At 48.9% G+C, this 25,994-nt stretch overlaps 1 long non-coding RNA gene across 1 annotated transcript in view; it reads right to left on the bottom strand.

The window, feature by feature from the left end:
* The window catches only part of LOC143768489 (uncharacterized), a 240,985-nt gene that overhangs the window by 69,322 nt on the left and 145,669 nt on the right, over positions 1-25,994 (bottom strand). The window lies entirely within an intron of this gene.

The raw sequence follows: 25,994 nt of genomic DNA on the forward strand, positions 1-25,994 counted from the left end.
GTTTAAATCATCCCCCTTTCGCCCCATTCAAAATAAATCAATAAAAAAAAAATCAAACCTACACATATTTGGTATCGCCGCGTTCAGAATCGCCCGATCTATCAATAGAAAAAAGCATTAACCTGATCGCTAAACAGCAAAGTGAGAAAAACATTCGAAACGCCAGAATTACGGTTTTTTGGTTGCTGTGACATTGCATTAAAATGCAATAAAGGGCGATCAAAAGAACATATCTGCACTAAAATGCTATCATTATAAACACCAGCTTGGCATGCAAAATATAAGCCCTCAACCGACCCCAGATCATGAAAAATGGAGACGCTACGGGTATCAGAAAAAGGCGCAATTTTTTTTTGGGCAAAGTTTGGAATTTTTGTTTTACCACTTAGATAAAAAATTACCCAGACATGTTAGGTGTCTATGAACTCGTAATTGCATGTAGAAAAGCTGCGGAGACACCATCACGTGTTTCTCAACGCAAGCAATGAATAGCCAGATCTTTCACCGGGAAGGAACAACCACGGGAAGCGCAGCATCCAATAAAGGAAAACCGCCTATGCCAAAACATGGTATCCATCCACAGATTTCCTTTATTGGATGCTGCCCTTCCCGTGGTTGTTCCTTCCCGGTGAAAGACCTGGCTATTCATTGCTTGCGTTGAGAAACACGTGATGGTGTCTCCGCGGTGTTGGATGTTTTGATCTCCCCGAGGTCATTCATCCTTATGTTTATGAACATGTAATGACCTGGAGAATCATAACGGCAGGTCAGTTTTAGCATTTAGTGAACCTAGCAAAAAAGCCAAACAAAAAACAAGTGTGGGATTGAACTTTTTTTTGCAATTTCACTTTACTTGGAATTTTTTTCCCGTTTTCTAGTACACGACATGCTTAAACCAATGATGTCGTTCAAAAGTACAACTTGTTTAGCAAAAAATAAGCCCTCACATGGCCATATTGACAGAAAAATAAAAAAGTTATGGCTCTGGGAAGGAGGGGAGCGAAAAACGAACACGGAAAAACGGAAAATCCCAAGGTCATGAAGGGGTTAAAATAATGTGGTTGAAGAAATATACATACAAACCCTTACACTAACACGTCATTGAAGTACACTTTCAATTTATTGTCGTGTTAAGTCTTTTTGGGTAGTTGTCTATCAGCATGGTACATCTAGAATTGGCAATCTTTCTCCACAATTCTTTGCAGTAGTGCTCCATATCTGTGAGATTGTGAGGGCATCTCCTCAGTACAGCGCCCTCTTCAGGTCATCCCACACATTTTCAATTGGATTCAGATCTGGGTTCTGGCAGGGCCATTCCACAACTCTCATCTTGTTCTAGAGAAGCCATTTTTTTGTTAATTTGGAGGTATGTTTATGGACATTATCATGCTGAAAGGTGAAATTCATATTTCTATTCATCTTTTTTGCACAAGATTTGCAAAATCAACTGATGTTTAGAACTGTTCAGAATTCCGTCTTCTTTGACTAAAGATCCAGTTATAGTTGCCGAGAAACAGTCCTATAGCCGTGGCATATCACTAATAGCAGCATGACATTGGGTATTCGTGATGCCCGTGAGTTTCACTTAAAACTGACCGTTAACCTTAAACTCTTCTAACCACATGTTCCCCGCACTCTTTTAACCCATACCCCAATGACTACTCATCACAGGTTTATTTGGATAAATTGGCCACAGCAGCCTTTTTATTAATATTCAAACAAAACAGTTTAATTTCTTAACATTAAACCCCAGGGAAGGCGGTCCTCGAAGCCCCAAGAATTAACCAAGTCATATCCAATCTCCATAATTTGGCCTCCAGGTCGTGTCCTTGCCTCTAGCCACTAGGCACCAGCTCAGAGACGCTTAAGAGACTCGCCCGGCCAATATCCGCCAGAATCCCACGGCCCCAGTCATCTCGACTGTATAACCACCAATTTCCTTTCCATTTTCAAAACCACACCATGGGGAGTCCAGGATCTTAAAAAAAAAAAAAACCCTCCAAGCTGCCATTTCTTAGCACCACCAACTTCGAGGACCTCTTTCCCCCCCGCCATGCTGCCGCGACGAAGCATACCTACAAAACCCTTAGCGCAACTGATCCAACCCTTGCCAAGCTTGCCTAAAACTCCTGACACGAAGTCTCCGCCCTTTGTAAAACCCAGCAATTCCGCAAATTTTTTAAAAAAAGGGAGGGTGGGTGGGCGGGAGCTTGTTATATTGCTAAGAGGGGCACAAAAATGGTTGCTCCTCTAAGATGTGTGCCCCCTTTTATAATCGTCCCCCCCGTCACCCCCTTCTTCCCGCCTACTTCACCTCCTAGCCAATCCGTGAGCCCCGATTCAAATAAAAATTGCCTCATTACCCTACACTATTACCCCCACCTTTCTGTTCACTCCCTATAGGCCCACTCAACCCTGTCATGCTGTCCTCCCTTAAAGTCCTGCGGCCCAGTCCGTCCTCACTGACCATGTGGTTGCTATGGGGCCTGTGAGTTGGTCCCCCATGGCCTAGCATTGGACATTTAACTTTATCGGCATTCTGGATGTTGATACAGTTGAAAAGTAATTATGGAACAGAGAGCTATCAGCTCCATCCTCCATCATTCTCCCTGTGCGTTTGAGCTCTGACATTTGAGAGCAGAGGTTCAGAACAGGCGCTGCAAAGACCAGAGCAGTGGGGAATGAAGAGAGATGAGTACTTTTATTTATTTATTTTATTTTTTTTTAAATAAGGCCATCATACTGTTTGGAGAGCTTTGTGGGGGCCATAAAATTGATTGCAGGGCTATGTTGGGATCCTTATACCATTTACTGGGCTATGTGGAGGCACTATACAGTTTGCAGGGCTATGTGGAGACCATTATACTATATGCAGGGCTATGTGCGGGCCATTATACAGTTTGCAGGGCTATGTGGAGACCATTATACAGTTTGCAGGGCTATGTGAAGACCATTATACTATATGTAGGGCTATGTGGAGACCATTATACAGTTTGCAGGGCTATTTGGAGACCATTATACAGTTTGCAGGGCTATGTGGTGACCATTATACTATATGCAGGGCTATGTGCGGACCATTATACAGTTTGCAGGGCTATGTGGATACCAATGTACAGTTTGCAGGGCTATATGGAGAACATTATACAGTTTGCAGGGCTATGTGAGGACCATTATACCAGAGGCATATCTAGAGGGGACAGCTGGGGCATGTGCCTCTGGCACAGCCAGCAGGGGGGCACAGTCGGGCCTCTTAATCTGGCTGTCCGCAGTGTCTCCCCTGGTGGCTGCATTCTGCCACCCCCTGACTGAAAGTCGGCTGTTATGTGTGCCGAATGTCAAGTTGACAGCCGACTCAGAGGAGCTGCAGCGAATCAGCCGCAATGTGCAGGGATCTTGACCGTGTATGGCCAATATGGCTCCTTCTTACCCATAAAAACATCACCCACCACCCCGTGCGCTCAGAAACCCAAACTTCAAATAAAAACGAAACACAATAGCTTCTTTTGGATAATTTTGGCCACAGCGGCCAGTTTATTAACAAACAAGAATAAACATTTTCTTTAAGCATTAACATACATTTTATGAAAAATTCGAGGGGAGGGTTCTTGGAGCCCACCGGTAAAAAATTCTGGCTTAAAATATTTTGGCAAAACCAAAAACAGAACTTAAACACCGCAAATTACCCTCAGCCATACCACCAGCTCAAGGGCACCATAATTCCCGTTCCGGGAACAAATTAACCACCACCAGCTCCCAGGGTAAAAACCCCGTCCAGAGCCTGTAACCAAAATGCCAGAACAACCAACCCATTTAACTGTCCGGAATTTCCTTCAAATTCCTTCCCCGCTTAATCCGCATCAACTCCAAGAACCCCACCCCCCGCCACAAACTCACAGCCCTGAACACCTCAGGTTTGTGAGTGCCCCAACGCCATCATAGCTCTCTCAATTCCTTCCTGTATTGACAGGGCCCACAAATCAATGCCAATCTCATTCAGGTGAACCCCGTCCTCCCTCCAAAAATTACCAACACCCGCCTCCAAATCAAAGTGCCGCACACTTATACCCCCATTCCTGGATACAAATTTCGCTACCGTACTGTTCAACTTCACCCTAGCCCTATTGATCCCCTTAAAAGATCGCGCTAACCTCCACTTCTTACGAGGAACAATATCCGACCAGACTGTTAACACCCCCGGGAACGCCTTCAACAACCGGAGAAAATCAAAAAGAATGTGTCTTATCAAGTCTGACCGGTTTGGAGCCTAAGTCGTTCCCTCCCAAATGAACCACCAAAATATCAGGTGCTCTATCCAAAAGGGCAGCTCGTGAAAAATAAGAAATCACCCTGCTCCAAACCATTCCCCGAAAACCAAGCCACCGAACAACAACTTGTTCCCTACTGAAACCCAACTGCCTACCGTCCGGCCAGGCATCCGCACGAAGCGCCCCCCAATAGACAAACGAATGTCCAAAAATCCAAGCAAGGTATGGGCCCCGACCTGAAATATAATAACAACAATAACCGTTAAGCAAGGACCAGTACACTACAAAGCTACTGCAATTAGTGCCGTACATAAGACAAATAACGGCCTGAGCTCCAGCGCCCAATCCGCTTGATCACTTCTGACCCCAGGCCAAGGCTATCAGCCTCCGACGCTGCCCCGATCCTGAACGAATGCGATCCGAACTCATCCCGCGAAAAACCCAAAACCCCTAAACTTTTGTGAAGAATCGCAATAAACTGAAAACGGGACAGGAAAACTCCGTCTTGATGGCACAACAACGGGCCCGCCCGACTGGACCACAAACTCCAATAAGCCTTTAAACATCGTTCAGGGCAAATCACTGACCCAACAACTCTGCCCAACACTACCCGTTTCCCCGTCCCGGCTTGATCCGTCTTGGAACGCCAGATCCAAAACACGATACCACCAGTCCAAAAATCAACATCTTGAGCCAATAATCCACCTGCACTAACTCTGCTATGAGACACCAACTCCCCTAATCGTAAAGCACCGAAAAAGGCCAAAGAAAAAGCCAAACGAAGCAATACCGTTTCAAAATGAGAACAGCAAATACTTTCCAATATGCCGCCTAAACGTTCAAGGACATTGAAAGATATAGGCCGGCGTCCGTCAACCCTCCTATTACCCCTCCAAAAACCTTTTAATGCTTGCCGTACCAAAAAAATTTCTGTCACATCCACCTAGCCCTCTAGCTTAAAACCAAAAGCTAAGCCGTCCACCAATTTGTTCACCTTAGAGATAGACCAGCCGGAATCCACCGCCCTACCAACCAAACACAAAACAGCTAACAACTTGTCGTCCTCAGACCTTAACGCACCCCACTGCAACACCGAACTCTGCCAAATATTCCATGATGCTTCATATGCCGCCCAAGTCTGACTCGTAACTGAGAGGCCCGAATCAACCGTCCCGCTCCTCCGTAGGAATCTCCCACAAGTGCGAAGGGCATACCGCTCCTGCTGCGTCCGCTTCTGGTGCCAGCTCCCGGAAACGCTCCCACTGCAAACGAGATAAGGCATCTGCTAACGAATTTTGCACGCCAGGTACATGCACCGCTGAAATCCAAGCATTGATCTCCAAACATCGCAAAACAAGTTCTCTCACCAACTTTATCACGGGAGGTGACGATGCTGACAGCATGGTGATCACCGACACCACACTCATATTGTCGCAATGAAACCTAATTCTGCGATTTGCAAAAACGTCACCCCAAATTAAAACTGCCACCACAATGGGAAACAACTCCAACAAAGCGAGATTTTTGTGAGACCACTCTCATGCCAAACGTCCGGCCACGTTCCAATGCTCCATCGGCCTGCGCAATAGGCCCCGTAACTGACACTGCCTGCTGCATCCGTGTAGATCTCACAATCAAAATTGTGCTGCTGTATCAAAGAGTGACCATTAATGCACCAAAAAACTCTGCCACACCATCAAATCGTCCCTAAGTTCTTGACGCAGTCGAATGAAATGATGCGGGGCCCGTACCCCCGCCGTCGCCCTGGACAACCTACGGCAAAAAATTCGTCCCATGGGCATAATCCTACACGCAAAATTCAAGCGACCGAGCAAAGACTGCAACTCTTTCAAAGTCAACTTTTTGAGCCTGACAATGCGACCGACCTCCTGTTTCAAAAACAACAATTTTTCCTCTGGCAACCGACATTCCATTTTTTCCGAGTCTATCAGAATACCCAGAAAACTCAAAACAGTGCAAGGGCCCTCAGTTTTTTCCTTAGCTAAGGGGACACCAAAAAGCTCCGCCACCCACTCCATGGCGGCCAAAGTATTGCTACACACATTAGAATCGGGAGGACCTATAAACAAAAAAATCATCCAAGTAATGAATGACGGACGGAACACCAGCCACCTCCCTGACCACCCATTCTAGAAAGGTACTAAATGTCTCAAACAAGGAACATGAAATGGCACAACCCATCGGCAGACATCTGTCTAGATAATAACCGTCATTCCAAAAACAACCCAACAACGGAATACTGTCCGGGTGAATCGGAAGTAATCTAAAGGCCGACTCCACATCCGTCTTCGCCAACAAAGCTCCCGTGCCGTAACTGCGTACCCAGTGCACGGCCATATCAAAAGACGTATAAACCACCGAACATAACTTGCGAAATGCCATCGTTAACAGACAACCCCTTCGGGTACGACAAATGCTGTATTAGGCGAAATTTATTCGGTTCCTTTTTTGGGACCACCCCCAACGGTGAAACAATCATCCCTTCGACAGGTAAACCAGAAAAAGGACCAGCCATTCTCCCTAACTCCACCTCCTTTTTTAACTTTTCACTAACCACTGCTGCATGTAAGGTGGCCGACCTCAAGTTCTTAACCGAAAAAGGAACCGAATGGTCCGGGGGGGGGGAGGGGGGGGGGGGCGAAAACCTTCCGCAAAACCCATACTAATAACTCCCGCCTTCTCCCAGTCAGGGTACCTACTTAGAAAGGGGGCCATCTTTTGAAGCCTCACCGGCATCTCCCCCTTGACCGGCACCCACTGCCGGCTTACCTCTCGCTTTCTTAAAGCATTTAGAGGCCCCATGGGAACTTCCATTACAGTGGGAGCACATATGTTTGAACTTGCAGGCAGGGGTGGATTAAGGGTAGCCAGGGCCCCGGGCTGTTCAGACACTGTGGGCCCCCTCCGGTCATGTGACGGGGGTCATGTGACGGGGGTCATGTGACGGGGGTCATGTTATACCCAAACCAGATTATTCCAGAAAAAGGGCCGGGCCCTACTCTACTGTAACCTATTAAATATTTGTTAAAATCTGCAATACAATTTAGGTATATTTTGACCAATAATATCACATACAAGGAACAAATACCACCGCGCCATGACCAGACCACAAATTACAACCACAGTGATCGAATAATATCACATACAGGGAACAAATACCACTGCACCATGTCAAGACCACATACTACCACCACTTGGTGACCAAATAGCACATTCAAGGGACAAATACCACAACAACATTTCCAGACCACATATTACCACCACATAGTGACTGAATACTACAATACTGATCAATAATAAAAAAAACCACAATACTATCACCATCAGTGTCATTATACACAGGAGATCTGTACTTAGTATGCAGTGTCTGTGTAGAGGTAATACAGAGATCACTGGTGGTATTATACACAGGAGCTCTGTATATAATGTATAGGTAATACAGTGATCACTGGTGACATTGTACACAGGACCTCTGTATATAGTATACAGTGTATAATGTCAGTGTATATGTAACACTGACTCACCAGTGACGTCTCTAGGTGAAGTCCTTCATCTTTCATCCAGCACAGACCGCCATCACTTCATCCAGCCAGGACTCATTTCTGCAGGAAATAACACAGTTATCTCGAGCTCTGCTTGCAGAACACATTACTTAATTTTTCACAACTTCTACATTACACCACATAGAGAAAAAAAGGCGATATAGTGTCACTCTGCACAGTAACAAGACCGCCCCCCCCCATTTAAAACAGTATACTCAAAAAATAAAATAAATACATCACTGCAGTAATAATATCCCTTAATTAGCCCCTATGGTAATAATATTCCCACACCCTGGCCCCGTGTGTCTCATCCCTGGCTCCAGCCATATGTTCTCCCATCCTGCACTCATGAGTATCCATTCTACCCCATGTGATCTCCCCATCCTGCCCCATCTGTCTCCATCCTGCCCCATCTGTCTCCATCGTATCCATCCTGCCCCATGATCCAATCCTGCCCCATGGCTTTCATTCTGCCCCGTGTCTCCAATCATGCCCCGTGTCTACATTCTGCCCATGCCTCCAGTCCTGTCCCCAGTGTGTCCAGCAATCTGCCCCAGTGTGTCCAGCATATTACCCCCAGTGTGTCCAGCAATCTGCCCCAGTATGTCCAGCATATTGCCCCAGTATGTCCAGCAATCTGCCCCAGTGTGTCCAGCATATTACCACCAGTGTCTCCAGCATTGCCCCCAGTGTCTCCAGCATTGCCCCCAGTGTGTCCAGCAATCTGCCCCAGTGTCTCCAGCATTGCCCCCAGTGTGTCCAGCATTGCCCCAGTGTCTCCAGCAATCATCTGCCCCAGTGTGTCCAGCAGCCTGCCCCAGTGTGTCCTCCAGCATTGCCCCCAGTGTCTCCAGCAATCATCTGCCCCAGTGTGTCCAGCATTGCCCCCAGTGTGTCCAGCATTGCCCCCAGTGTGTCCAGCAATCTGCCCCAGTGTGTCCAGCAATCTGCCCCAGTGTGTCCAGCATTGCCCCCAGTGTCTCCAGCATTGCCCCCAGTGTCTCCAGCATTGCCCACAGTGTGTCCAGCAATCTGCCCACAGTGTGTCCAGCAATCTGCCCCAGTGTGTCCTCCAGCATTGCCCCCAGTGTGTCCAGCAATCTGCCCCAGTGTCTCCAGCATTTCCCCAGGCCCCCCGAATTGCCGTTCGCAAACAAAAAAAAACCCAAAAAAACCGAGTTCTCCTCACCTGACCTGTGCGCTCCAGCGGCGAGCTCCCTCCAGCATCGCACACTCGCCGGCGACTGACAATGACGTCAAACGCCGGCGACGTGTGCGCTGCGGCCGACTTCAGCTGCCAGCCTCCAATTGGCTGGCGGCTGTTGTTAACTATTGACGTGCGGGCGCGCGCCCGCACGTCAATAGGAAACCGCCGCAGCGCCGGAAGGGGCCCAGTGAGCAGATGAGAAGGGGCCCGATGTGGGCCCCCTCTCTCTGCCCACCGGGTCCGGGGGCACATGAATGCCGGCGGGCATTCACAGTACTCGGGCGGATTATCAGAGGGTCAATCTGTGCGGTACCCTGACCCTCTAATAATCCGCCCCTGCTTGCAGGTATTTCCGTACTTGTACTGGCCCTCGTTAAATTACCAGCACGTTCCTGATTTTTCTTTTGCTCCCTGTGACCCCTGACCACTACTGCCATGTCCTGCCTGCTGGGTGCCACTCCCCCCGCTCCCGTGAAAGGACTGCCCGTACCTGACTGACGCCATCACTTTTAACCAAAGTCCTATGTCTTTCTGGTCCCACCGTATCTCAGGCCTGACCACCTTCCTCTGCCTAAACTGTTCATCATAACGCAATCAGGCCTGCCCGCCATAAGTACGGTGCGCTTCCCCAATCGCATCAAGATAACAGAATAAGCCGGAACAATTTTCAGGAGACTTCTCGCCTATTACTCTCGCTAAGATCGCAAACGCTTGCAACCAATTAGTAAACGTCTGTGGGATAAGTCTCCACCTCCTCTTTTCTTCATCCTCCTTCTTACTGTCATCCTTTTTTCCCTTGTCCAAATTAAACTTCTCTAAAGGGAGTAGGGAAAAAATCTCCACATAGTCGTCTCGCCAAATTTTCATCTTAACCTCCTTCTTCAAATGAGCCCCTAACGGCCCTTCAAAACACACATACTCCTCACCCTTAGCCCTATCATCCAACTTCACCGTGTCTCCTTGATCTTTTTCTGTTTGCACGGATACGGACACACCGGACACCGACGGCAACTGTTCAAGCACTACCGGTCCACCTTGATCAGTTATCTGCTGCGCCGCAACCCCCGCCCCCGGGAGCCATGCCCCGACCGGTGATGCCACCACCTCCCTCGCTGCCCCACTCTGCAATCTGCTCAAAAGTTGCAACACGCTAACCAAGACGTCTCGCAGCCCGGGTCCGACCGACCCGCCGTTACCTCCTAACTCCGTCACCCTCCCACTAGACGCCTGATGACCCCTAACCTCCGCTGTTAAAACCCCCATGGGCAACAAACTGGACATGGATTGATACTCACCGAGCTGCGCCGGTCTGTGTCCCTGCCAGCCGTACGTCCCGAGGTCCGCCGCTCCCCATCGACCTCTGGATCATTGTCAGAAGAAGAGTCTTCAGCACAGCTGTGCCGCTCCCGGCCCGCGCCCCTGGCCTCCACGTCACCAGGGAGGAACGGAGCGTCTGCCGTGCCTCGTCCGACCGACCTTCTCCTGGATCTTGACCGCGCTTGCTCTGCAGGCTGTGGATCCCTAACCGGCCCTCGTCCTCTGCCAGGCAGTGGGGCCCCACTGCCAGCCGCGCCTCCCGTCCGGTGCCCATCCTCTAAGCCTTGTGGCCGGGACATCCCCTGTGCCACTGTAGTCGCCGGAGTTCTCCTGCCCACGCTCCTGCTGACAGGCCCCGATACTGCGGCCGCGCTGCTGGTGCCCGCCGCTCCGGTGCCAATGCGCCCGGTGTCTGCCACTCCAGCCGTGCTCCTGCCTGTCCGCTGTGCAGCGGTGCCGCTCCTGGAGTCCGGTCTCCTCCCAGCACCTCCCCGGGTCCTCGGTGCGGCTTGCTGAGGTGCCGCAGGCCTCACTTCCACCGGTGCGGCCCTTGTTTCCTGCGCAGCCCTCTCCACGGCTGCGCTCTTGGGACCTGCGCCAGCCGGCAGGTGAAGAGGATTCCTGCCGGAGGGGGCACAGCGGGGGGACGCCGCGCCGCTGCACCCAGCCTCCGTATGGTCCCCAGAGGGGCTCCTGGGCCTGCGCCTGCTCACCTGCAGTGAGAGTCTCTGTGGGGGCCTCGTCTGTCTGCCGTGCCTACTGCTGGTGTCCTGGCCTCCTGCGTTACCGAGCAGCGAGGCGAGCTGCTCCTCCAACCATCCTCCCCTTCTGGACCTGGCGACATCTCTCAGGCGCCCCACCAAGTCATCCACTGACTCCATCCGAAAAACAGGTAATCCGACAGGCTGTGTGGTCGGGGGGGAGGGGCTTCTCTCTCTCTCTTTACTTCGGCTTGTTCCGGTGTCAAGTGACACCTTTCCCGCACTTTTCCCCTTTTATACCCACGCCCCCCACTACCAAACCCCTCCCTATGCTCCCCTTTTACCCAATCATCCTACTCAGGCCCAATTTCAAATAATGCCTTATGTCCAAGCACAGTCATGGGGGGCCTGCATTGAGCTGTGCCTATTCCTGCCCCCTCCTTTCCTGCTTCCTGCCGTGCTTCGTCTCTCTCACACAGACAGCAGCGCCGCTGGATGACGTCATCATTCAGCGGCCGGCTGTGCCAGAGAGAGGAAGCTGCCGACGGTGATGCTTCAGCTGCAGGAGAGCGTGCGGACAGGTGAGAGGTGCCGTGTGTGTGTCTGTGTGTGTGTGTGCGTGCGTAGCGCTGCAGGGGAATGTGCAGAGAGGTAAATGGTGTTATGTGTATGGAGGGAGGAGACGGCAAGGATGGGGCGATGGAGAGGGCAATGATGGGTATGGTGGGGAGGAGGAAATGATTGAAGTGGAAGAATGGACAATGATGGGGAGGGTATAGAGCAGGGGTCTCAAAACTGCATTCCTCGAGGGCCTCAAACCATGCATGTTTTCAAGATTTCCTTAGCATTGCACAAGGTGCTGGAATCATTCTCTGCAGATGATTAAATTATCACCTGTGCAATACAAGGAAATCCTGAAAACATGACCTGTTTGCAGCCCTCGAGGAATGCAGTTTGAGACCTCTGGTATAGAGTGTACATACTTATGTATAACACAGTCCCTTAGTGTATAGTGCACTCACTTATTATATATAGCACAGTCCTTTAGTATATAGTGTACTCACTAATTCTGTATAAACACCATCCTTTGTTACATAGTTTACTCTTTTATCATGTATAACACCGTTCCTTATTACGGACCATTCTCTTCAGTTATATATGGTGCCGTCCCTTATTATATAGCTTCCTCTGCTGTTATGTACAGTGCTTTCTCTTACATAGTGTATTCTTGTTATTTTGTTATTCACAGCGCCCTCTTTTATTACATAGTCCCTTCTCCTTTTAGATATAAAATGACTGCTGATGGAGGAGCCGGTGACCAGATGACCAGACCATCAGCTCCTCCATTAGAAAAGAAGCTTTCCTATGCTCTATCAGCCATAATTGCATTATACAGTTAACAAGAGAGGATGATATGTAATAAAAAACAGGGCTCTACATAATCCAATATGTAAGGGACGGTACTGTACATAACAAGAGAGGGCACTGTAAAATAAGGGACGGCAATATACATAATAAATATATACACCGGGTCAGAGCAACGCGAGCAACGTGATCAGATCATGAGATCATGCTGCTGACGTTACTCCCTTGCACTGGTAGAGGTGGACACTGGTGGTAAGTGCTCCATTGGAGCTGAAAACACCGAAGATTAAGTGCACGGGGTGGGGACAATTTAAGTGGGGATAGGGGGATTTATTATGTGTGGGGAATATTGGAGTGGGGATGAGGGGATTTAATGTGTGTGAGGAGAATTGGAGTGGTGATGGGGGATTTATTGTGTGTGGGGATAATTTGAGTGGGAACGGGGGATTAAGGGTATGTGCACACGTTGCGGATTTGGCTGCGAATCTGCAGCAGATTGGCTGCTGCGGATTCGCAGCAGTTTTCCATCCGGTTTACAGTACCATGTAAACCTATGGAAAACCAAATCCGAAGTGCCCATGGTGCGGATAATACCGCGCAGAAATGCTGCGCTGTATTTTCCGCAGCATGTCAATTCTTTGCGTGGATTCCGCAGCGGTTTACACCTGCTTCTCAATAGGAATCCACAGGTGTAAAACCGCATGTGGAATCCGCACAAAAACTACAGGTAAATCCCCAGGTAAAACACAGTGTGTTTTACCTGCGGATTTTGCAAAAACAGTGCCGAAAAATCCAAACAGGAATCCGCAATGTGGGCAAATAGCATTGTGCGGATTCCACAACGTTTTACACCTGCTCCTCAATAGGAATCTGCAAGTGGTAAAAAGCAGGTGAAATCCGAACCAAAAACACTGGAAATCCGCAATAAATCGGCAGGTTATCCGCTGATAAAACACAGTGCACTTTACCTGCGGATTTTTCAAAAACGGTGCGGAAAAATCCGCACACGAATCCGCAACGTGGGCACATAGCCTTATTGTGTGTGGGGAGAATTTGAGTGAGGATGGGGGATTTATTATGTGAGGGGAGAATTGGAGTGAGGATGGGGGTGTTTAATGTGTGTGGGGTGAGATTTGGAGTGGGGATGGGGGATTTATTGTGTGTGGGGAGATTTGTAGTGATGATGGGGGATTTAATGTGTGGGGAAGATTTGAGGACCCCAAATGAAGAGCAAAGGGGGCGATGGGGGGCATATATGAGGAAACAGTACAGGGGAATGGGGGGCATGAATGAGGACGCAGTATGGGGGAATGAGGGCATGTATGAGAAAACAGTACTGGGGAATGGGAGGCATGTATGAGGAAATAGTATGGTGGAATGGAGGGCATTTATGAGGAAACAGTATGGGGGATGGGTGCAGACAGTATGGGGAGTGAATGGGGGACTGTATGTGGACACAGTATGAGTAGCGATGTGAGAAAAGTATGTGGACAGAGTACGGGGAGTGAGGGTGATGTGATGTGTGCAGACAGTATGGGGAGTCAGGTGAGCAGGCAGTATAGAAAGTGAGGGGGTAAATATATGAGAAGACAGTATGGTGAACAGGGGTATGTGAGAGGAGACAGTATGAGAAGGGAGGTGAATAGTGTGAGGAGACAGTATGGGGGAGTAAAGTGAGTGGGCACAGAATAGAAACTGAGTAGTGGGGTGTAGCATGGAGGGACAGTGTAAGGGCACAGCCAGGAGGGGACAGTATACCAAGGAGGGAGAGTGTGACGAGAGAGTACAGTGTAAATACTGGGCCCTATAGGGGGGACACAGTATAAGAGGACGGTGTGAAGAGGGGTTGGGTATGGAAGGAAGTGGTCAGTGTAAAGAGCATGTACCATAAGAGGGACAATGTGGGGGTCATATTTTGTGCAGATAATATAGTGAGGGGCAATTTTTTAATCAGGAGCATTATAATTACACTTCTATCTTTAAGGGCATCATGTGGAGATTTTCTGAAAAAGAGCGGAGAAGATGGAAGTCTGCAGAGACGATCTGTGGATGACAAAACTCATCATGGGGTCTGGACAAGGTGAAGAAAAGAACGAGAACGACTCCAGAGATGACTTCATCTATAAGGTACCTGGATGTAAATGTTATTTGTGATACTGACTAATTCTCATATTTTTATTTATGTTAGGAGCATTAAAGGGGATGTCCCGGTTTGTAATGAGTCTGCAGTCATTCTTTGTGACTGCAGACTTCTGAGTTCTCACAGTGCGCCCTGCACGCTGTCACGATTCTCTCGTGCTGGTGATTTACATACATGCAGTCATGCGCTGACTAGACATGTGTGGCATCACTTAATGAAAATGAACTGAGCGAGGCCGGGCACGTCTAGTCGGAATGTGGTCAGAAGTATACAAATCGCATGCTTGTGCTGACATGACTGTCCACCGGCAAGGGAGAATCCTAAAAGTGTGTGCAGCGCCCCAGAGTCCTGGTCGTTGCAGTACTGTGGCTCCGCCGCTAAGGGGGGCTATGGTACGTCTGATGGCACTGAAGGAGTTCATCTGACCAGGTATCACATACACCAATACATTTCACAGCCGGGCCACCAGGGGGAGCTAAGGGTGCTATTTATTAGGCCACTCCTCACCGTGTGGGTAAACTGGGGGTCAGGCAGGAAGTTAGTAGAGAAAGCTGACTGGGTTGGAACCAGGCAACACCTTGTGGCAGGGGGTGTTGTGGGGAAGATTCGGTAGGGTCCCTGTCAGGTTTGGGACCCTGACAGAGGCCTGGCTACAAGAAAGAACGTTACGGGACCGTGCCTGCTCAGCATAGCGGCGGTGCCCTAAGAAAGGATCAGAAGCGAGATATATTGTGCTGAGTGAGAAACGAGATCAAAGCAAGAAGGAGATTACCAGTAGGAGTCGTGCTGTAAGACTGAGGCAACATCCTACTGAGGCGCACAACCGGTGGCCGGAACGCCGAGGAAGTATTCATATATCTAGCTCCAAGCAATACTTCAAACCAACGGCAGGACAGTCAGTCACAGGCGGGCTGTCTCACCTAAATCACCTATGCAGACTTGGGGGGCAACCTGTGGAGAGGGGCGACTCTAGGGTCCCGGAAGAGCTCCGAGCCTACCCGTCATACGGGTGCGTCCCAACCATAACACCGGGAGGGACGGAGGATTAGCAGGACATCATCTAATCGAGTTGTTGTGAGGGAACACGAGAAACAGACACAACAGTTGTGGGGACTATCCCGTAAGCACAGCAGGGGAGGACCACAACACATAGCGCTAGCAGGAAGGCACAGATTTCCACCTGCAAAGAGAACTCTGGAGGTGCCATTGGACCGGCCGGACTTGCGCAGCCTGGTGAACCGTATTCCGGACTGAGGACCCAGAGACCTTCAGTAAAGAGGTAAAGAGACTGCAACCTGGTGTCATCGTTATTTACTGCACCGCACCACCATCCACATCCATCACATCATTTACTGTGCGCCCCTCAGCAGGGTCACGGACCGGGCCTAGCCACTGTGACAACCCCAGAGCAGAGACTCAGAGGCCCGGTACCGGGTACCCCTAGGCCCTGCGGCAGTGGTGGCGCTACAACTGCAGTGCATTAGTTGTGAGAATTCGGAAGCCTGCAATGTCAGGATGCAGCTCTGCAGGTTTCATCACATGGACACTTCACTCATATGCGACTTTCATACTTATGGTCCTGTGACAACTAGCTGCTCTTCCTGCTTCTCTCAGTTTTTCACTGAACATTGAGAACATTAGGGAGAGGACCTCATGGGTACATGACTAAGTGTGCAAATCGCATATGTCCTTGGGAGGGGGGTGGGCGCCAAAATGAATATTTGCTAAGGATACCAGAAAACGTAGATACACCTCTGAATTATACTATATGCAGGGCTATGTGGGGGCCATTACACAGTTTGCAGGGCTATGTGGGGGCCATTATACAGTTTGCAGGGCTATGTGGAGACCATTATACAGTTTGCAAGGCTATGTGGAGGCCATTATATTATATGCAGGGCTATGTGGAGACCATTATACTATATGCAGGGTTATGTGGAGGCCATTATACAGTTTACAGGGCTATGTGGGGACCATTATACAGTTTGCAGGGCTATGTGGGGGCCATTATACTATATGCAGGGCTCTGTGGTGATCATCATACAGTTTGCAGGGCTATGGGGCTATGTGAGGACCATTATACAGTTTGTATGGCTCAAAGGCAATATATAGTTTCAAGGCTATGTGGGGGACGTTATATTGTTTGGAGGACTAATGGGGCCATTATACTGGGTGCAAGCCATTAGACAATGTAAAGGATTGTGTTGCGGTCATCATATTGTGTTGACGGTTGTTTAGAGGTCATAATAATGTGTGGAGGGGTGTAATGGCGGTTATACTGTATGGAAAACTAACGATAATAAGGGAAAAGTATGCAATAAGATGGATCATCAATAGAAACTGAATGCTTATTTGTATATAAGTCAAGGCATATATTAAAAACATTTAAAAAGCCAAAAATCTATAACTAGTGATAACCAGACAAACCCTTAATAGAGCTAGAGTCCGCCCTATATGTCAAAATAATGAACAGATCCCAATAGCAAGTATAATAAACACCTAAAGATGAGTCCCCAGCGCTGGACCTGGGGATGTGTGACTGCAGACTTGTGAGTCCTCCCAGGTCACGCACTGTGCGCTGCGAGGATTCACCATTGTCTGGGAACGGCGGTCAGGCATGCATACTCCTGGCCAGAACCCTCAAAATGATTTCAGTTTGTTTCTCAATAGATTTGTACGGATTGAGTGACATAAAAGGTGGAAAAAGTTCTGAAATTATTCTTTTTAGTATGATTTTTTTACAGGACAGAAACCTGGCATTTTAATAAGGGTGTGCAGACTTTTTATATCCAGCCCAAGTCCAATACATTTTTTTCCTTCAGACCTCAGTTCTTCTGCCAATATTGTATATTATTCACTAAACATATTGTATTTTATATTAACTATTGGAAACTATAAACTTTAGTGGAGACCTCCAGGGAAATATTGATTCTTCTTTTTGAAGATGAGGACCTTTCGTCTATATCTGGAAAAAAGAACCTGAGAATACATACAAGGTATAAATGTAGGAGAAGGAAGTGAAAGTGGCGCTAGTGTTGAAAGGTTTATAACTGCAGCGAATCAAGATACCAACCACAGGGTGATCAAGAGAAATTAGGAATATTTGTGAAAGATTCGCGCTGAGAAAACCAGAGGGTAAGGCTATGTGCCCACGTTGCGGATTCATGTGCGGATTTTTCCGCACCGTTTTTGAAAAATCCGCAGGTAAAATGCACTGCGTTTTACCTGTGGATTTGCTGCGTTTTTTGTGTGGATTTCACCTGCGGTTTTACACCTGCGGATACCTATTGAGGAGCAGGTGTAAAATGCTGCGGAATCCGCACACTAAGTATTTCTTCCACAGCTTCACACCGGGCGAGTTGCAATACTACTAATCAAACAATTTTTTCTCCTTCGCTATTATCCTCCCTTTGGGCCAGTTGCAATCATCACGTGTTACCTACTAAATATTTGGCTGTCTCATGATTAAGTAAACTATTTTCCCTTTTACCCTCTGGTTTTCTCAGCGCGAAACTTTTACAAATATACAAGGTATAAATGTAAAATACATTTCCAATAAAATCTATCAAAGACTCTCTGCAGTATATTTGACATCATGTTTCACATTTGATTTTTTGTTATCTTTTAAATCAGTGATTTACATGATGCTCATATCAGGAAGAGGCCAAGTGAAGGTTAATCTCTCCGTGGCTTGTCTATGGCAAGTACTAAGAAGAGCAGAGGATAGTACTAGATCCCCTCTGTTGTAGTCTGGCGTTCATCATTAGTCATTGTCACAGCTGATGTACAGTTAAGTCGCTCGCCGGTGCTTCACAGCAGTGTATTATAAATAGGAGAAGCATAAAAGTGTCTAAGGGCAGTCTCACACGTCCAGATAATTCCGGTACCGGAAACAATCGGTACCGGAATTATCCGTGTCCGTGTGCCCCTACGTTTCTGGTGTACATCAGTGTGGCACACGTGCGGCACACGTGTGCCGCCCGTGTGCCCACTGGGTACCACACGCACCGTGCTGGGTACCACACGTACCAGCATCTGGTGCTGAATCCGCGATTCATATCTTCCCTGCAGCAGCATTTCCTGCATAGCAGATATGAATAATAGTGTTTAAAAGAAAGATCTATCTGTCCCCCGCCCTCCCACCCCCTGTGCGCTTCCCACCCCCTGTGCGCCCCCCCGCTGTTCTGAAAATACTCACCCGCCTCCCTCGTTGGCTGTTGCTGCTTCCTGTCCTGGCCGCACCTTCTACTGTATGCGGTCACGTGGGGTCGCTCATTTACAGTCATGAATAGGCGGCTCCACCCCTATGGGAGGTGGAGCCACACATTCATGACTCTAATCGGCGACCCCACGTGACCGCATACAGTAGAAGGTGCGGCCAGGACAGGACTCTGCGAGGGAGGCGGGTGAGTATTTTGTGTTTTACACGGACCCATTGACTTTAATGGGTCCGTGTAATACGTGCGCTTCCATGAAAACTGACATGTCTCCGTGTTTGGCACACGGAGACACGGTCCGCAAAAAATCAATGACATCTGCACAGATGCATTGATTTTAATGGGTCTACGACTCTACGTGTGTCAGTGGCTCCGGTACATGAGAAAACTGTCACCTCACGTACCGGAGCCACTGACGTGTGAAACCGGCCTTACCTTGAGGCTATGTGCACACGCTGCAGATTACTCTGCAGATTTTTCCAGACTGATTTTGGTAAATCCGCAGGTAATCCGCACTGCAGATTACCTGCTGAATTACCGTGGATTTACTGGGTTTTTTTTGGCGGTTTTTGTGCGGATTTCACATGCGGTTTTACACCTGCGGATTCCTATTGTGGAGCAGGTGTAAACCGCTGCGGAATCCGCACAAAGAAGTGACATGCTGCTGAATGAACAACGCTACGCTTCCGCGCGTTTTTTTCCGCAGCATGTGCACTGCGGATTTTGTTTTCCATAGGTTTACATGGTACTGTAAACTCATCGAAAACTGCTGCGAATCTGCAGCAGCTAATCCACTGCGGATCCGCAACAATATCCGCAGCGTGTGCACATAGCCTCAGTACTTTGGCGCACAACCCAAGCACTGATGAAAAACTATGTAATTCCACCATGGAAATCTAATGTTAATCCTTTCCCTTAGGCTGGTTTCACACGTCAGTGGCTCCGGTATGTGAGGTGACAGTTTCCTCACGTACCAGAGCCACTGACACACGTAGACCCATTAAAATCAATGCATCTGTGCAGATGTCATTGATTTTTTGCGGACCGTGTCTCCGTGTGCCAAACACGGAGACATGTCAGTGTTCGTGGAAGCGCCCGTATTACACGGACCCATTAAAGTCAATGGGTCCGTGTAAAACACGTACCGCACACGGACTTTCTCCGTGTGCAGTCCCTGTGCCGTGCAGGAGACAGCGCTACAGTAAGCGCTGTCCCCCCCACATGGTGCTGAAGCCGCGATTCATATCTTCTCTGCAGCAGCGTTTGCTGCATAGAAGATATGAATAATAGTGTTTAAAAGAAAGATCTATCTGTCCCCCGTCCCCCCACCCCCTGTGCGCCCCCCCCGCTGTTCTGAAAATACTCACCCGCCTCCCTCGCAGTGTCCTGTCCTGGCCGCACCTTCTACTGTATGTGGTCACGTGGGGCCGCCGATTAGAGTCATGAATATGTGGCTCCACCTCCCATAGGGGTGGAGCCGCCTATTCATGACTGTAAATGAGCGGCCCCACGTGACCGCATACAGTAGAAGGTGCGGCCAGGACAGGAAGCAGCGACAGCCAATGAGGGAGGCGGGTGAGTATTTTCAGAACAGCGGGGGGGCGCACAGGGGGTGGGGGGGCGCACAGGTGGGACAGATAGATCTTTCTTTTAAACACTATTATTCATATCTTCTATGCAGCAAACGCTGCTGCAGGGAAGATATGAATCGCGGATTCAGCACCAGATGCTGGTACGTGTGGTACCCAGCACGGTGCGTGTGGTACCCAGTGGGCACACGTGTGCCACACTGATGTACACCAGAAACGTAGGGGCACATGGACACGGATAATTCCGGTACCGATTGTTTCCGGTACCGGAATTATCTGGACGTGTGAGACAGGCCTTAGCTGTAAGATTTTCACATACGAGTTGTATCTGTGTTTATAACGAATATAACTTGCACCTATTATGACTATCAGGGCTCGCTCACACTGGCGTATTGCACTGCTGAGTACTATGCGATGTTTTGTCAGATAGCTCTCGGCACAATGTTATTCTATGGGGCTAGTGCAATCTGCGATTGTTTTCTCATGCCGATTCTGCCTCATGATCCTGCACCATCTCTCTCATCCTGCCCCATCTGTGTCCATCCTTCCCCATCTGTGTCCATCCTTCCCCATCTGTGTCCATCCTGCGCCATCTGTGTCCATCCTTCCCCATGTCTCATCCTGCCCCATGTTTCTCCATTGTGCCTCATCTGTCTCCATCCTGCCCCATGATCCTGCTCCATGTGTCTACATCCTGCCTCATGTCTCCATCCTGCACCATGTGTTTCCATCCTGCCCCATGTCTCCATCCTGCACCATCTGTCTCCATCCTGCCTCATGATCCTGCTCCATGTGTCTACATCCTGCCTCATATCTCCATCCTGCCCATGTCTCCATCCTGCCCCATGTGTTTCCATCCTGCCCCATGTGTTTCCATCCTGCCCCATGTGTCTCCATCCTGCTCCATGTTTCTCCATTGTGCCTCATCTGTCTCCATCCTGCCCCATGATCCTGCTCCATGTGTCTACATCCTGCCTCATGTCTCCATCCTGCACCATGTGTTTCCATCCTGCCCCATGTCTCCATCCTGCACCATCTGTCTCCATCCTGCCTCATGATCCTGCTCCATGTGTCTACATCCTGCCTCATATCTCCATCCTGCCCCATGTGTTTCCATCCTGCCCCATGTGTTTCCATCCTGCCCCATGTGTTTCCATCCTGCCCCATGTGTCTCCTTCCTGCCCTATCGGTCTCCATCCTGCCCCATGATCCTGCTCCATGAGTCTATGCAGCGCCCCAGAGTGTCCTGGTCATTGCAGTAATGTCATTCTTCCACCAGGGGGAGTGATATTACGTCCGAAGGTAATAAAGGAGTCCATCCTTCCAGGTATCACCAAACATACACCACCTTCACATTCCAATCCACCAGGGGGAGCCATGCTCCTATCTAGTAGGGCACTCCTCACAGAAGGGTAAAACTGGTGGGTTGGATAGGAAGTTAGTGAGACGCTGGCTGGGCTTTGCCCAGACAACACCCGTCAGGCAGACGGGGGAGAAGGAGGAACATCTGAGCTGCAGACAGAGGGTCCCTGTCAGGGGTGGGATCCTGACAGAGGCCTAGCGGGATAGAAAGCTATGGAGCTGCGCTTGCCCCACGTGCGGCAGCATCCTAAGAAAGGACACGAGAACTGAGTTGTAGAGAGTGAGAAACGACATCACAGCACAAGGAGAAAACACCGGGAGGAGTTCTGCCCCGAGATCGGCAGCCTCCTTCTAAGGCACGTAGCTGGAACACTCTATGCATTACTTCAGAGACCGGCAGTCAATTCCAAGTTGGCTGCCCGACCTTAATACCTAAGAAGACACGGTGGCAAATTGTGGGGGTCGGGGTGTCTCTAGGGTCCCTATAAACAAGCCTCAGGCCATCCCAGTCATACGGGTTTGTCCTATCCATACCATCTGGGGGACAGAGAGGAAGAAATAACATCTAGAACATCTACGAGAGTTGTGAGGACCTTAACGAGTTGCTCAGCAGGGAGGGACTACAACACACAGGCGCTAGTAGGAAGGCTACTGATTTACACCTGGATAAGGGGACTCTGGATGTGCCTTAGGACCGGCCGGACTCTGCCTACCCTGTGGTCTGTACCCTGGACTGTGGATGCTGAAGCTTCCAGTAAAAGGTAAAGAGACTGCAACCTTGTGTCCTCGTTATTCACTGCGCCTTACATCTTCCACCATCACCATCGCCACTTCTGGGAAGCCCTGGGGATACACTTCAACTGTGGGAAGGTATACCATCTAGCTGCCATAACATCACCCCAGCGGACCCCTAAGCAGCGTCGGTCACCCTGACCGAGTACCACAGGTGGCGTCACAAACACCGTACAAACTTTCCATTGATTGGACGCCCCTCAAAGGGCCACGGACCGGGTCAGGCCACCGTGACATCTCCCGAACTGAAGGACCCGGTACCGAGTACCCCATTGCCCTTAACGTGGGGGCACTCCATCTACATCCTGCCCCATGTCTCCATCCTGCCCCATGTGTTTCCATCCTGCACCATGTGTCTCCATCGTGCTCCATCTGTCTCCATCGTGCCCCATCTGTCTCCATCCTGCCCCATGATGACATTTTGCAGGATCATGGGGCAGGAAGGAGACAGATGAGGCAGGATGGAGAAACATGTGCTGTCGAAACATATTGTGGCTTGCCACTATTACTAAAAATAAAAAATAAAAACTTTCTCCTCGCGCTCCAGGGCGATGTTCCCTCCAGGCATTTCAAGCACGGACTCACTGGCGAATGACAATGACGTCATATGCCAGCGACGTGTGCGCTGACGTCAGCTGCCAGCCTCTGATTGCCTGGGGCTTTTAACTATTGCCATTCAGGCCCCCACGGCAATAGATTTTAACTGAACCTGTGTCTCGGTCTTGAACAAAGGTTCATTTACTGAATCCTGCCGCTGGGGTCCAATGAGCAGAAGAGAGGGGGCCCGATGCTGGCCCCCTCTGCTTATCGGGCCCCATAATCCAGTAAGGGCAGTAATGCCCTGATGGCGGCCCTGATTGTCCAAATTATCTCGTATGAGAGAATATACAATAGTGTGACCCTGGTCTAATGACTATTCTCGTGGCTGTGCATTTTTTGGGACAGAGTGGTCCACACCAAATCTAGGAGACATGTTCGAGTTTGGTCCGTCAGTGATCACACTTGCCAATCAAATTCTATGGGTCACTAAAAAAAAAATCAGACAGCACATCAGACTTTTTTTTTCATATAAGAAAAAAATGATGAAACTCTGATGGTAAAAGCTGACACACTGACCAAACACTGAGGAAAATCTGATCCAGCACAGAGGGAAATCAGACTATTTTTGTGCATGTGAAAAATCGCTGACTTGTGAATGAGGTCTTAGTTTACATATGTAGATAGCAACTTCATCCACATATATTGTAATCTACATTTTCCATGATACTTGGGGTGAAGTCCACACCAAGAACCTGCAACAAATCTGTAATATCTGAGCAAAACCTTCATGGGGTTATCTGGGACAATTTTATTGTTTTCTCACGTGGCTAAGATCTGACAGGCAGTAATCATGTAAGGTGTTTCATATATACCTTGATTTCCTTACCCTTTCAGTTCCTACAGTTGGCATTACCATCACCAAACTGCATACAGCCGCCTTTATTCCCATAATTTCATATGACATCCAGGTATCTACTTCTCATAATTATTTTTACAATTACCTTAATGTCACTAGTCACAGCATAACTGCCATTAACCCTTTCTTACTAAGATTATTTCAGGAAGGTTATTTTCCCTACAGCACAAAACTGGTAATTTCTCTTACAGCACAAAACTGTTACCTGTGGATTCACTTTCTTCAACCGCGATATTATAACAAAGTGTTTCTTTTCCAGGTACTTCCATGCTTTCACACCTAGTTCATGTTACTTTTACTGAAACAGTTTTTATTACTTCTTGTTCACTGTAAGCACCCTTGGATAGAATATCTTCGGTCATCTCCTATCGCGTCAAATCGTTTGACAAGTGGAATCATACTAACATTTTCCCATGTATTTTCTATTCCACGACATATTGTTGATCTTGTCTTGTTTCGTTTTTCTATTTTATGTATACTCTAGTTATCTCCAATAAGGAAATTCTGATGAAGGTCCTATGACGGACCGAAAACGTTTAGGGCTGTCCCACACGTCCAGATAATTCCGGTACCGGAAAAAACCGGTACCGGAGTTATCCGTGTCCGTGTGCCCGTGAGCTCACGTAGGACATACGTGCGGCACACGTGTGCCGCCCGTGTGCCGAGTGGGTACTGAAGCCGCGTGCTGAAGCCGCGATTCATATCTTCTGTGCAGCAGCATAGAAGATATGAATAATAGTGTTTAAAAGAAAGATCTATGTGTCCGCCGCCCCCCCACCCCCTGTGCGCCCCCCCCCGCTGTTCTGAAAATACTCACCCGCTTCCCTCGTTGGCTGTCGATGCTTCCTGGTCTGGCCGCGCCTTCTACTGTATACGACACGTGGGGCCGCTCATTTACAGTCATGAATAGGAGGCTCCACCCCTATGGGAGGTGGAGCCACCTATTCATGACTCTAATCGGCGGCCCCTCGTGACCGCATAAAGTAGAAGGGGCGGCCAGCACAGAACACTGCGAGGGAGTCGGGTGAGTATTTTCAGAACAGCGGGGGGGGCGCACAGGGGGTGGGAGGGCGGCGGACACATAGATCTTTCTTTTAAACACTATTATTCATATCTTCTATGCAGCAAACGCTGCTGCACAGAAGATATGAATGGCGGCTTCAGCACCATGTGGGGGGGACAGCGCTTACTGTAGTGCTGTCTCCTGCACGCCACACGGACTGCACACGGAGAAGGTCCGTGTGTGGTCCGTGTTTTACACGGACCCATTGACTTTAATGGGTCCGTGTAATACGTGCGCTCCCACGAACACTGACATGTCTCCGTGTTTGGCACACGGAGACATGGTCCGCAAAAAATCAATGACATCTGCACAGATGCATTGATTTTAATGGGTCTACGTGTGTCAGTGGCTCCGGTACGTGAGGAAACTGTCACCTCACATACCGGAGCCACTGACGTGTGAAACCGGCCTTAGGCTGTGTGCACACGTATAATGGTCCACTGCGGATTTTTCCGCAGCGGATTTGATAAATCTGCAGGGCAAAAACGCTGCGTATTTGCTGAAGATTTATTGCAGATTTACAGCGGATTTACTGCGGATTTCACTGCAGTTTTACAACTGCGGTGTTCTATAGGAGTAGCTGTAAAACTGCTGCGGAATCCGCAGAAAGAAGTGACATGCTGCGGAATGTAAACCGCTGCATTTCCGTGCGTTTTTTTCCGCAGCATGTGCACAGCTTTTTTTGTTTCCCATAGGTTTACATTGTAATCTGCAGCGTTTTCCGCATCGAGTGCACATACCATTAGTTTAATCTATTTGGTCTAGATGTACAATAAAGAAGGAATCATTTTTTTCAAATACTGAGTGCCAAGTAATTTTTTTGCCTAAGATCTGACTGGCGACAGCTCAGAGATCACAGACCACTCCTGGCGATTCTGCTGCTTCACATCAACATAGTAGCTGCTTCTGTTTGGAGCTGCTCTGTCAACTAGGTGAGACTGCTGATGTCATGCTGAT

This window comes from Ranitomeya variabilis, chromosome 4 (genome assembly GCF_051348905.1).
Source record: "Ranitomeya variabilis isolate aRanVar5 chromosome 4, aRanVar5.hap1, whole genome shotgun sequence".
Lineage (NCBI taxonomy): Eukaryota > Metazoa > Chordata > Amphibia > Anura > Dendrobatidae > Ranitomeya > Ranitomeya variabilis.